The following is a 12,650-nucleotide window of genomic DNA, read 5'->3' as shown; positions in this document are numbered from 1 at the left end:
AAAGAAAGAGCAGTGAGTAAGAGAGAGAGGATGTCACTGGGGTTATTAAGTGGGCACCTCCCATCACAGATGTTTAACTGAATCACCCCCATGACACCTCTGTGAGACTCCTCTGAATCCCAGCACCGCCACATCAACAAACATAAAAGATAAATATCTGGATCAGGACGGATCTCACCACCACGACTTTGGTTGATACATGAGAGAAAATTCAAAGCCGATCAAAGACATGTCATGTCGAGCCATTCGACTGTACAGTAATACCAGCAATTCATGTTAATATGAGGGTTCTTATAGCTTATTTCTTGCTTGTTTCAGTCTAAGCTGCACTGACACACACAAGACAGCAGCAGACAATAAAGCTTTGATATAATTTCTGCTCAGGAGTCAAAGCTGGGGCAAATATAACATTGTGTGGGATGTTTGAGATTGCCACGGAAACCCCATCTGTGTTCAATCACAACAAGGCCATCTGTTCAGCATACAAAAAGCAAAATGACAGGAGGAAGAGTATGGGAGACCAGGAAACTGTATTTTTGGCACTTGTATATTTTGTATACACTGCACATGTGGACATGTAGTTCTGCCACCTGCAATCACAATATGAATAATTCAACAATCCACACAAACTCTACCTGCTCACTTAATGTAATCCCAAACACTTATCCCTCTAGTACTGGCTTAATTATTACACACATACACCGCATTGTTTCTGTGGGCCAGTTCACTTTAATCACCCAGTGGGCTGAAGTGAAATCTTCCAACCAAAGTACAGTCATTCCTTCAACCTTTTTTCATGCATCAGTAAAGAATGAATGGATGAATGGAGGGTGATGCTTGGACAGCCCCTGGTGGAGATTATGATAAAGTGAACATTGTAAGGATGAGTCAAATCCCTTATTTGTCATGGTGTCAGCAGTCTGACCTATACTGCCACCACCAGTTCAGAATGTAAAGTAGATATGATCCTGTAAAAAGACGATGATAATTTGCAGATTCATATGTCAGTGTGTCACACTGAAGATCTTTGAAGATTATATATTTTTTCTCTCTCTAGGTTTTGAAGATCCATCCATCTATATATATTTCAAATGTTTTATAATGTTCTAAAGCAGCCGCGGCAAAGAGTCCCAGAGCTACTGTGTGTCGTACTCGCTGTGGTTGCACTGTGAGCTGGTACCTAGAGAGGATAACTGTAAGATTCCCTCTCAGTGTGATAGCTGTGTGTGTCCAGTCTACTAAGACCATCACTAAAACATGTAGACACGGTACAAAAGGAATGTTCTAGTTCTTCTTTACAGCCTACTGTGAAATTATTTGAGGGCAGTTCTATAAAAGGTGCAGCCTTGATCCCATGGCTGTATCTAAAACAAATCCCATCTCATAGAAAAACTAGAATTACCGTCACGCTGTTATATGCATCCTCCAACCAGTCATGTTGCAGTTACAGCCATGTCCATCCAAAATGTAATCACTTCATCACTTTATCCTATTAGACATTTGTGTGAAATTGCCATAATTAGTGTATGCATTTTCGAGTTACGGCCAAAAAACACAAAAACCTGCAACTGCCTACTTCATCGTCCAAGTAGACGTTATTGCCTTTATCACTACGAGGAAAACTAAAAACCAAGGTTACACATTAGTAGTAATATTTAAGTATTTTAGAAAACGTTTAAAGTCTTGTATCACAGAGCCATGAAAATAAAGTTTCAGCTTAGTTGTAATAAACTGAAATGGCATTTGCCTTTGACGATCATCAATCATAATCAATGTGCATCAAAAATCATACTCCTCAGAGTCATAAGTAAGTAAAATCTGAACACACAGACATGATATTTTGTGATGGCACTTGAGGATATCAAATCTCCATTGTTCTATTACGTTTTTATTCCATATCAAAGTATTCCAGTGATAATAATTCTGCATACTTGCATAAAAAATGTAAATATATATATATATGAAAATGCATCTCTAAAGTTACTGCACTGGCCTTACTTCATCCGTCTGTCTTCATGGTGTTTTGATTTGGTCTGCAGAAGGCTTCATTTGCTTCAGGTTCTGTTCAAACAACGTCTAAAATCATGACATGGATCTGAGGGTCAGTAACAGAAGGAGGAAAAAAAAAGCCAGTCAGGTTTATTTTTTCCATTTCCGCTATTTCTCTTTGCAGTCTTCCAAAAGTCTGATGTTGTTACGTTGCAGGCAAATACAACATGCATGCAAAGAATATCTTATATTCTGTATCCTTTGTGGATTAGAGCAGATCACAAAGTCTGCAGAATACAATCTGACATGAAGCATAACTTTTCATACCAATCTCTGCAATCCCCTGTGAGTTCAGGCAGTGCATACAAGATCATAATGTCACTTTGGTGTGGTTGGAGACATAAATAGATATAATCTTGGAAGGAGGATTAAGATGAGAGTATAGCATTTGATCTTCAAAGGGCTGGAGGTTATCGCAGGTAAAGTACAAGCACGGTTAGCTTCCATAAAAAAATTCTGACACAGAGTTTGACTTCTGTTCATTTCCATTACAAAGACAAGTACCTCGTTCTCATTCTTGGGCACCTTCACCTCAATATCGTAGCGCTCATCATCTTCTGTGTCAATCTTTCACTGCAAATCCTCACAGAGCTCCTGTGAAGAGAACAGACTTCTTTAAACCACAACGGTGTGCAGAAGGAAAAGGAGGAAAAAAACGTGAATAAAAAGAAAGAAAGGAATGATTTATCATCAAATGGCATGTAAAAGCTTCAAAATTTCACTTAGCCGTCAAACTAGACAGGTGGCAGGATGTCTTTTAAAGTGGATTTTTAGAAAGAAAAGTATACAGTAGAGTGAGAGATGTTGTTTATCTGAGGAACACTTGGGAACGGTTTGATATTATAGACAAAATGTATCCACATATAAGCCTTTTCTAAACCATTCTGGATATAAGAACAAGAGAGTTGAGGAATACAATATATCCAGAGACCTGCGATGAGTTAACTGACCTGACTGTTCAGTTTGTCAATGACTCTCGATAGTGTGAAACAATATTTGACGGTTGAGTGACAGCGATGACAAATCACAAAAATAAATTCAGTATTCTACGGAGAACAACACCAAAACCACAACAGGCCAACAATGACATAAGATGGATTACCTCGAGAATCCAATTGCCTGTGAGTCCACAGTATGAGCAGGACACAGACATACTATACTTTATGATACTTTATGTACCTTTAATGTTTGCTAACCTTTACCTAGCATGCATAATGAGTCATTTCATAGTTTGTCCAATAAAAGAAAAACCCCACAAAAGATAATGCTATTGTGATGAAATAATTAACCACCCTGAGACAAGTGGAGAGATGCCTTTTATCTGTTAAACCTGTAATAATAGTCTTTTTTTGTGCCAAGTAGGAGGTAGTGGAAAAAAAACACAACAGTAACATTATCATATTTTGAGTTGGTTTGGCAAATTTGTTAACAACCAGCTGCATATACACATCCGGCAAATAGCGAACAGCATTATCATTCATTTGCAGCTCTGGCAAATGTAATCCCTATATTCATTTTGGTCTCTACCAACTTCTGATTGAAATATCTGTATTTTTATTAGTTAAATGCTCCACTGCGAGACTGTGGCCACAGTGTGATGTGTCATTAGTGATTTTCCACCCAACATTTGACCACCTGGTTCTCTTAATTAATTCACTCCTCTTTCACTCCCTCCCTCCCTGGTGTTCATCCTTTTCATTGTGTGCTGGGTGCAATCAATTCTCCTATAATGTGTACGCGAGTGCAGCTGTCCACTATGGTCACCAGCTAGTTGCTAACTTTGTTTGTCTCTTGTTTGGGGTTTGGCGGGTAACGTACAACGGGTTTATCAGAAAACAGCTGATGAGAGCGGTGAGAGTCAATCAAAAAAGAAAAGCTGCGGGTTGTAAAAACCGAAACAGTGAGATGAACTGTTGGTCTGTCACTAGACAGACACAAGTAGTCATTTGAGTCATGGTAATTATAAAAATACTGAAAATAGCAGCTTTAATATATAGTATTGTTTAAATTTGACTTTCAACCAATTAGCAAAGATACATAATAAACACTCATACCGAACCTCTGCTAAGTAAAGACCTGTCTTGAGACGTGCTTTTGAGTCCTTGCCTCCGTAGTGGCTTCATAACACAAATGAGAAGTCATATTTAGCATTTGAGACGGACATACAGTATACTGGTATCTGAGCTTGATAGTTCATACTCAACCTGGGAAATACCAATTTGGCAAAAACAAATTCTCAACCCAAGGTTCACTTACTTGGCATTTCCGAAGATTCCACCCCATCTCATAATTGGTATTCTAAGCTTTCATGAAAATGGTAACCATTTCCTTGACAGCCGAGCAACTCCAACCCCCGAGGAAGGCCATGCGAACTGGCTAAAAGACCAAGTAAGTTGACTTTGTGTTGGGAAATCTTTGCTTAACACATTTACTGGCTAATAAAGAATGCCTTTAAAAGGCACTAATGCTCTCATATGTGATATTCTGTGTGTCATTTATAAAGGCAGGCACTCTCATCAATTTCAGGGTATCTGATTTTCAACACGTCTTTATCTTTTCTCTGTACTTATGGTGCAGCTGTTCTGTTCCTGCGGTCCCCGAGCAGAAAGGTTGAGCGCACTTACTCTCTTTTATCACTGCCTCTGCAATCTTGACTTTCTGCTCCACAACCAGTAATGCCTCTGCCCTTTTTTAGCAGCTTGCCATGTCGATTAGCCATGTATTAAGTTTATAGTGCATAGTGGAGACAGTTCACTCTGCACACAGTGTTTGGCGCTTGGATTCCAATGCACAAGTCTGCATTAGACTCATGATACCAGAGGCTGCAGAGTGGATTACCCTTCCGTGATAGCCTGTAGGGACGTAACCCAGAATAGGTTATTTGGATATGAACAGATAATGCCGTCCTAACAGGCAACTGAAGTGGAGCAGTAATATTTTTCTTCTCACAGCATGGAACTGTCACAACATTGTGGATAATTGCAAACTATAATCCCCCTGGATGTACATTGCTATTAGGACCACCCCCCAAATCCCCAAATGCCAGACCTGCTGCCAGGGGATGCACATGCACGGACAGACAGGAAGCGGCGCCACACACTTCCATCGTCAGCTCTTTAGAGAGGAAATGCTCCAACAAATGGTTCAAGTGAAAACAAAACCTAGCTTAACAAGCGGGATGTGTGGTTGTGTTGGCTACTGTCATCACTTCTTTGTTCAAGATGTCATTACTTCTTTTTTATGAAAAAATATCAAAAGAATCTCAAAACTGTAGCTGATTTATTTTCAATTTATCGATCATATTGTTTTGTCATAACTATTAAACTGGAAGGCCGGATACTGCTGTGTATGTCATATAAATGCATGTACAGTATAAAGACTTGCAGAATCAGTAATCTCTTTTAAAACCCATTTTTACAGATTGGCTTTCATGTGACGTCATCGCTTTACTGCTGTACTTTATTATTGATATTATTATCATTTTTGTATTATTATTTTATTTCTTAGATTATTTTTATGGTATTGATTGTTTTTATTGTTTCATCTATTGTACTGTTTTATCAGGGCTTAACTCTTATTTTGTCGTGCTTTATTGGGCCTGTTTCCATTTTATTGCCTTGCTTTTGCTGCTTTGTCTGTCAAAGCACTTTGTAAACTTTGTTTTTAAAAGTGCTGTATACAAAAGTTATTATTTACCCTCTTTTCATTATTATAACTAAAGTGACTTAAAATTTTCCACAATAGCTTTAATTCAAGGTCCACTAATTAGCATCCTCTGGAGCTTTCACCAATATGCCAGCTCTGGAAAAAGCTCGTAATTTAACATTGAGATAAAAAAAATAGTTTGTAAAACTACTATTTTCACGGTCAAGAATTAACTTTCGTGGTCAATTTAAGAATAAATATGGAATACGAAAATATTTCATAACACTGGTTATTGTTATGTGTTATTGTTGCAGTCAAACATTTAATTGACAGGAAAAGACGTGCATCTTTCATCATTTTTTTTTTAAACTGAGAAATTACTTCAGCTAATTATCAGCACTGGGCTGCAAGAATACCAATTAAAAAATGAAGAGAAAACCAAAGATAGAATGATTAAAACGGCTGTCTTAATTCAAGGTGCTTGGGGATTAAATGGCCTGGACAACTCGGCTGACAAAAGAAGCATCACCGGGAGCAAAAAATAACAAATCAAGAGCAATAATTGTTCTTACATGCCCTGTGTCAAGGCGGACGACGACAAGCAAACACATCAGGAGCAAGATAATCATTTCCCAACTGCGATCAATAACAAAAACATTAATAAGGAGATGATTGATTGAGATGCGTGACAGTGTGACAGACAATCACCCCTCAGACAGGTTGCCCTTGTTTAGATTTCCTGATGGAGAGAAGCAGCACAGTGTGATAAGCAATTGGCGGACCTACATTCACAGCTGTGGCATTTCATACCGGGCACCATATGGCAGGTATTATAAGATCAGGAGATTCGATTACGTGTTATTAGATTGTGTTGTGAAAGACATTTGCATTTTGATTAATAATAAAAGTCCCACAAGCTACATATTTGCGTTATTGTATGTAATGTAAAATTCATGTTAACAGTCCAATTCGTTAACATAATGTTACCATGCAATGCAATGCTTTTTTTCATTACTACCGGTATATTTAATTGATTGACATGCTCAGAAAAGGCTCAAAGACATAAATGGGTATTTAACATACATCACAATGATTGAAGGAGCCATATGCTGAGGCAGCACTGATTATCAGGATGTAATTGTATTAGAGTCCCATGGCCATACTAGTCTCCTCTCCTTCACGCTGACCCCGGCCCCGGCTGTATTTTGTCCCTGCGATGTCTACAGAAAATGCTATTACAGCCACCTCTCCGGGGACCAGACAGACAAGGTCCTCACGGTCTGGGCTCGGGATAAAAACAGCTGACCCCTTCTCCCTCATCAAAGGCAGAGATGAAGGTGCATGAGAGGGGGACGAAAGTTCATCCTGCGGGTTAATAGGGTCCTTGGATGAAATGATGTGTATGATACGACCCAAAAAAAGTGAAGGGAAAGAAGTTTTTAAGAAATATTTTTGATTTCCCAGCTCTTTGATTTCCTCTCCATCTTTCCTACTTGTGTGGCCGTATTGCCCTTCAGATGTTTTGAAGGAGAACATTAACTTGTAGGAGATAAGACTTCATGCTGTAATTGAGGCTTAGGGGATGTAATAATGTTTCAGCTACGGTGTCTGCTGTACCAAAGACCACAAGGCTGCTGAGTAAAGAGGCCGTCTGCCTTAATGTCACCAGTGTGACATTACACGCAGGGATTGAACTTGTGACCTTCACAGTGACACATCGTTCTGCTGGTTCTAGTGGCCTTATTAGCTCCCCTGAGCTAAAACACCTAGTCGACACACGCACACACACACACACACACACACACACACACACACACACACACACACAGAAGCTGTGTACTGTATGTCACAATGTCACGGACCAGGATGTGGCCATCTCGTTAGAAGGTTACAATACATTACACAGAGCCTCTTGACAGGAGCTCATTTTCTCTTTTTCACACACACACCTACACACACACACACACACACACTGATACACACATGGATATCTCAGGTTGCAAAGGAATAAGAATTAGAAGGACAGGAGGGGAATGAAGTCAATGCAGCATTTTACAGGCAAATGATGTGACACCAATAAAATGCAGCTTTATTGGGAGAATTTCTCGCTTAAAATATGAAGGAGGATATGAGCTGTGACCTCCATGATGACTGAGTGTGCTGAGTGTGCCACAAGCACACATAAACACACACACACACACACACACACACACACACACACACACACACACACACACACACACACACACACACAAAAGCAATCAGGCAAACATGAAGAATACTTGACCTATTTGTATTCATCACTCATACATCTCGTGGCAAGACAATTAACTCTCTGATTCCGCTTTGATAATTATAAAACTTGAAACATGAAAACAAAACTCTCAATGAATAATTGTATCTAGTTTAAGAACGCTGCGTTACCTCCTTACCCCCTTTTGAGAGGCAGTTCTGCTCAGGAGGAAGTGTTAAACTGTGAACCGTCGACTACAGAGAAAAGGGAGATTACATGGTTAGGTGATTGATTTAAGAGCAGACGCTCCCCTGGACTTGAGAAATTGTAAATTCAAATTTGCTGGTCCCTTAGCTCGCTATTTGAAAGTTTTATTACATGTCATCATCTGGATTGAATTATACCAGTTATTCATAAAACTACTAAGTTCATGTATGATGTATCTGCGAAGTTCTTAACAATAACTAGCTGGTTTCAAACTAGCTTAAAGCTAAAGGACTGTCTGAAAATACGCTACTTTAGCAATGTCTAAATCTGCTTTCATGTAATTTCCAAAAACAAGAGTTTTACCAATATTTTGTAAATGTAGGTAGGCTATTACTTACATAAATATCCAAATATCCAATTATGCTAACCTAACCAATGTGATGTCATCAGTTAAGCTAATCTTACACACAAAACATTTATTTATTTGTTTTTCTTTTGTAAAATGGAATTTAAACATTTTTTCAGTTTATTATTTAACAGAATTTCGATCAAGTAATGTAATGTAATGTCAGATGTGTTGACCATATTCTATATTACCTCTTTAATCCAAATGTCATATGGTAGCAAACTGACATTAGTTGTGTCAATTATTCAATTAGCATCGCAACAGGCAGCTGCTGGTTGTAGATATTAAATAAAAATTAATAAAATAAGATAAACCTTATTGATCCCAAGTAGGGGAATTCAAGAAATACACAAATACCATTTTATTGGAGGTAGTGAACAATCAGGCTTTACCTCAATGTAATTATTTTTGGTGTTATAGTGATGCATACATCTCAACTTTGTAAAGACTTATTTTATAAATAGACACACTTATATTTACTTATAAGTGCCAGTGCAAACGGTTGTGCCAATTACCATGGACTTTTGCAGAAACTTACGGGCTATGTGCTAACGTTGCTAACATAACTGAGCTTTTAATGCTGTAGCTCCACGCAGCAAACTGCATGCATCCACGTGGGGTCATTGCCAGAGTGGAAGAAAATGTTTCAAAGATGATTTTCCACAATAATGTGAATGACACTTATGCTTTTGGGGCAACTCTCATATTTGTCACCTGTAAGGCTTAATGTAGGTTAGACTGTAATAGTGCCATTTTCTTTCAAAAGTGTCTTTCAACCCTGCACAGCATTTTAAAAAGCAGGTTTCAGATGACTCATTTTGACACGTGCTGCTAACTATGCAAGCTGTTCTTATTTGGACAATGTCCAGCTCCTTTAGTGTCTCACCGTTACCACATAAAAACCAGGGAGATATGGGTCAATCATTTTGGCGAGGTAAATAGCCCACACTACATCCCCAGCGCAAGCCCTTTTTGTCCACCTCCAAAGACAACACTAGCTGTGGATGTGCTTATAGTCAGGTGGTGCGGTTAAAAAGCCTCATAATTGTTTAATGGTGCATTTTATGAGGCTTCACTGTGAGTCAGAGCAGCCTGAAGGCTCTGAATTCCAGATGATAACACATTGGGTTTGTTAATGCGAGGTTAATCACAGGTGGATATTAGTTCACTCAGGGCTATGGGCAGCTGCTAAAGTGTATGGAGCCTTGTGTGTTCTCCAAAAGTAGTATATTTCCACACCAACATGCAGAAAGACACTAGATTGTCTTGTTTCCTGTTTTATTTTGAAAAGTTAACTTGCACCCAGCTGTCTCCATTGTAAGCCAATCCTTGTGTTTCTCTTCTTATGCCAGTGCCTATATCCAGCTGTGTCTTGTTTTTGTGATTATTTCTCAGTGTATATATATATACACCTATGTTTTTCCCAACACACCGGGTCAATGTATCCCAGTGTTTGCAGTTGTTGTTTTTCTCTTTGCCTTCGTATGCCCTCAGCCAATGTCTGGTAAATAAATTATTTTCTTCAGTCACCTTCCTGTTGCTTCTGCATTTGTGTCTATCTGCCTGCATAACCGTGACACAGAGTAGTAACCAAGCCTGACCTGAACCCAACAGGTACTCTCTTTTTTTATGATCAAACCCGAGCCTGACACAGTTAATGTTAGCCAAAGCACGAAGAGTTAAAATGGCTACAGTAATTATTTAGAGTCACACAAATAAAAAAACCTAGTCTGTCTGTGTAGGATAACACAGACAGTAGGTCCGTTATTTTTATTTATTTTTACACTATATTTTCACTAAAAAGAACTAGATGCACCATGTCCAGTAGGCCGAACCCAAGCCGAAATTAATTTGTATATGTTCGTACAAACACAATAACAGCATTTTAATTAATTTATGCTGTGCAAATGAAAACTGCAGGTAAAACATTGACTAAACCGTCAGAGGTTTTAGATACAAAACAAAAAAGGCTTTCCTGCTTGACTGACAGTAAACTTGACAGCAACAGAGGCTTCTTTGTATTTTGTTTTTTGAGTGACAGGTTTGCTCGTGTCACCTGTTTTTCTTTACTTCCCTTTGAAAGGTCTGAACACCTTGTACTTTACTTGTCATTTTGTTTTCAGAATAAATCATCAGCATACAAATGCTCATGTGGATATAATTCCTTTGTTTGTATTCCTGCTTTTAGAATTAGTTCTTAAACCTTGTAGACCCTCATCAGGCGTTCTCACCCCTCTCCCCTGTCGGTCTCTTGGTCCAAAACAGGTAAAATGAGACAATGAATGAGAAATGATTATAGATAGAAATACATTAATAGTTACAGTATGGTAATCCCATGTGAGCTGGAGATGCATGAATGCATGACAGTGAAACAGATAACATTAAAGAGTCCCCCCCCTTCTCTCATCCACACATATACTGTACGTAACACCCACACAGGCTCAGCTTAACCATGTATCAGAGTGACGGAGTTAAGCCTCCTAATCAGATGACAGAGACTCAACAATCACAGTGTTAAAACTAAAGGCCCGCATCCTGGCTCTCATGCATACGAGCTATTAGGCTAATCCGGACTGCGCGGTAAATTTGAGGGGAGATTTGACGCGTGATCAGGTGTGACGCTGAGGCCTCGTTCACATCTCTGCTCCTGCCTGCAATGATTTACAGTCAATGTGATTCAGCTTCGATAATCTCCTTGTGGTTTTTAAGCAATGGAGACAATGCTACACATTATCAGGTTATATTATTAAAGAGAAAAAAATAAACTTTACTTGCAAACTCTAAACTCCAAGGTGAGAAGGGACTCTAATAACTCCCCCCTATATCCGAGCCCAATAACACAGCTGGGTTATTTCTTTGGATTTATTCAGAGATGCAACCAGATATGAGTGCGAAGAGAAATGCTGCATGACGGTGAATTAGGTTATGCAAATGAGGCACAGTAATAATATGATTTAACATCCCCGTCTCCCCATCCATACCTTAGACTTGACTAGTGCGGTTCTAATTTTAATTAGATTAGATTTACATAACGATTTCCCATTAACTGGGTCCCCAATGACCCCTCACTGATGGCGCCAACTGGTTCCCCAATCCCCACAAACACACTCTGTCTCTCTCTCGTCATTACTTTGAAGTCTGTGGGCGGTGTGACTACTTAGCAACGCCAGCAGTGTACCATTAACACACAGAACTAGTTTGATAATATCGGCGTATAAAAATCATATCATGTCGTTGAGTTCAGACGACATGATATTCGAGGAAAACACTAGATGCATGAATTATAATGGTCATCTTAAAAATGAATGTAGCTGTTCCTTCAGAGTAAAATAGTTGATTCAAGATGCAATCAGCAATTAATTTGGCTAAATGTGAATACTTTTAGCAGGTGTCCTGATATGGAAAATAATTTTTATATTTGATCGAGAATTTCAACATTATGATAACATAGTATAGTAATTCACAAGTAATACACATGTGAATTAACCTCAAAATGCAGGTAAACATAGGTGAACAGCTCCTTTATCAATACATGTACAAACTGACATGAAATAACAGCGGTGCCATACTGCAACTATGGACAGCATTTTCCTATAGTTCTACCAAAAAAATCCAAATCAACAGACACCATTTCTCGAGTCGTCTCGCGCTTATCTCCACTTCCCTGCTCCCTCACAGAAGGTGCCGCATTGTTTATCCTGGATGAAAGCTCTGAATGGGTTGTGTACACTGCGGGAGGAAAGTGAGAGGCAGGGTGCCTCCTCCGTTATCTCCTGACACACTTACACACACATGCCTGATGCCTTCTTCTCTGAACTGGGGCAAATTTTTTTTTAAATCTCCTCCGCCTAGCATATCCGGTCCTTTGCAGTTTACACCAGGAGCGAGCAAAGAGGAGAGAGAAGACGAACAAGAAGAAGAAGAAGAAGAAGAAGAAGAAGAAGAAGAAGAAGAAGAAGAAGAAGAGCGGTCTTGGAGCTGACCTAAAAACAACTCCTCACGGACGTTCTCCGTGTCTCGAAGACACAAGGCCACGCTATCAAATATTTACCAAAAAGCTGTACCCGATCACTGTGCAGAGGGGGGCGTGTTTGGTAAGAAAAGGTCTTT

This window comes from Cebidichthys violaceus, unplaced genomic scaffold (genome assembly GCF_023349555.1).
Source record: "Cebidichthys violaceus isolate CVI_PGR_0920_01 unplaced genomic scaffold, fCebVio1.0.p SCAF_21, whole genome shotgun sequence".
NCBI classification, from domain to species: domain Eukaryota; kingdom Metazoa; phylum Chordata; class Actinopteri; order Perciformes; family Stichaeidae; genus Cebidichthys; species Cebidichthys violaceus.
The sequence above is the reverse complement of the archived record's forward strand: the minus strand, read 5'-3'. Positions refer to the sequence as shown.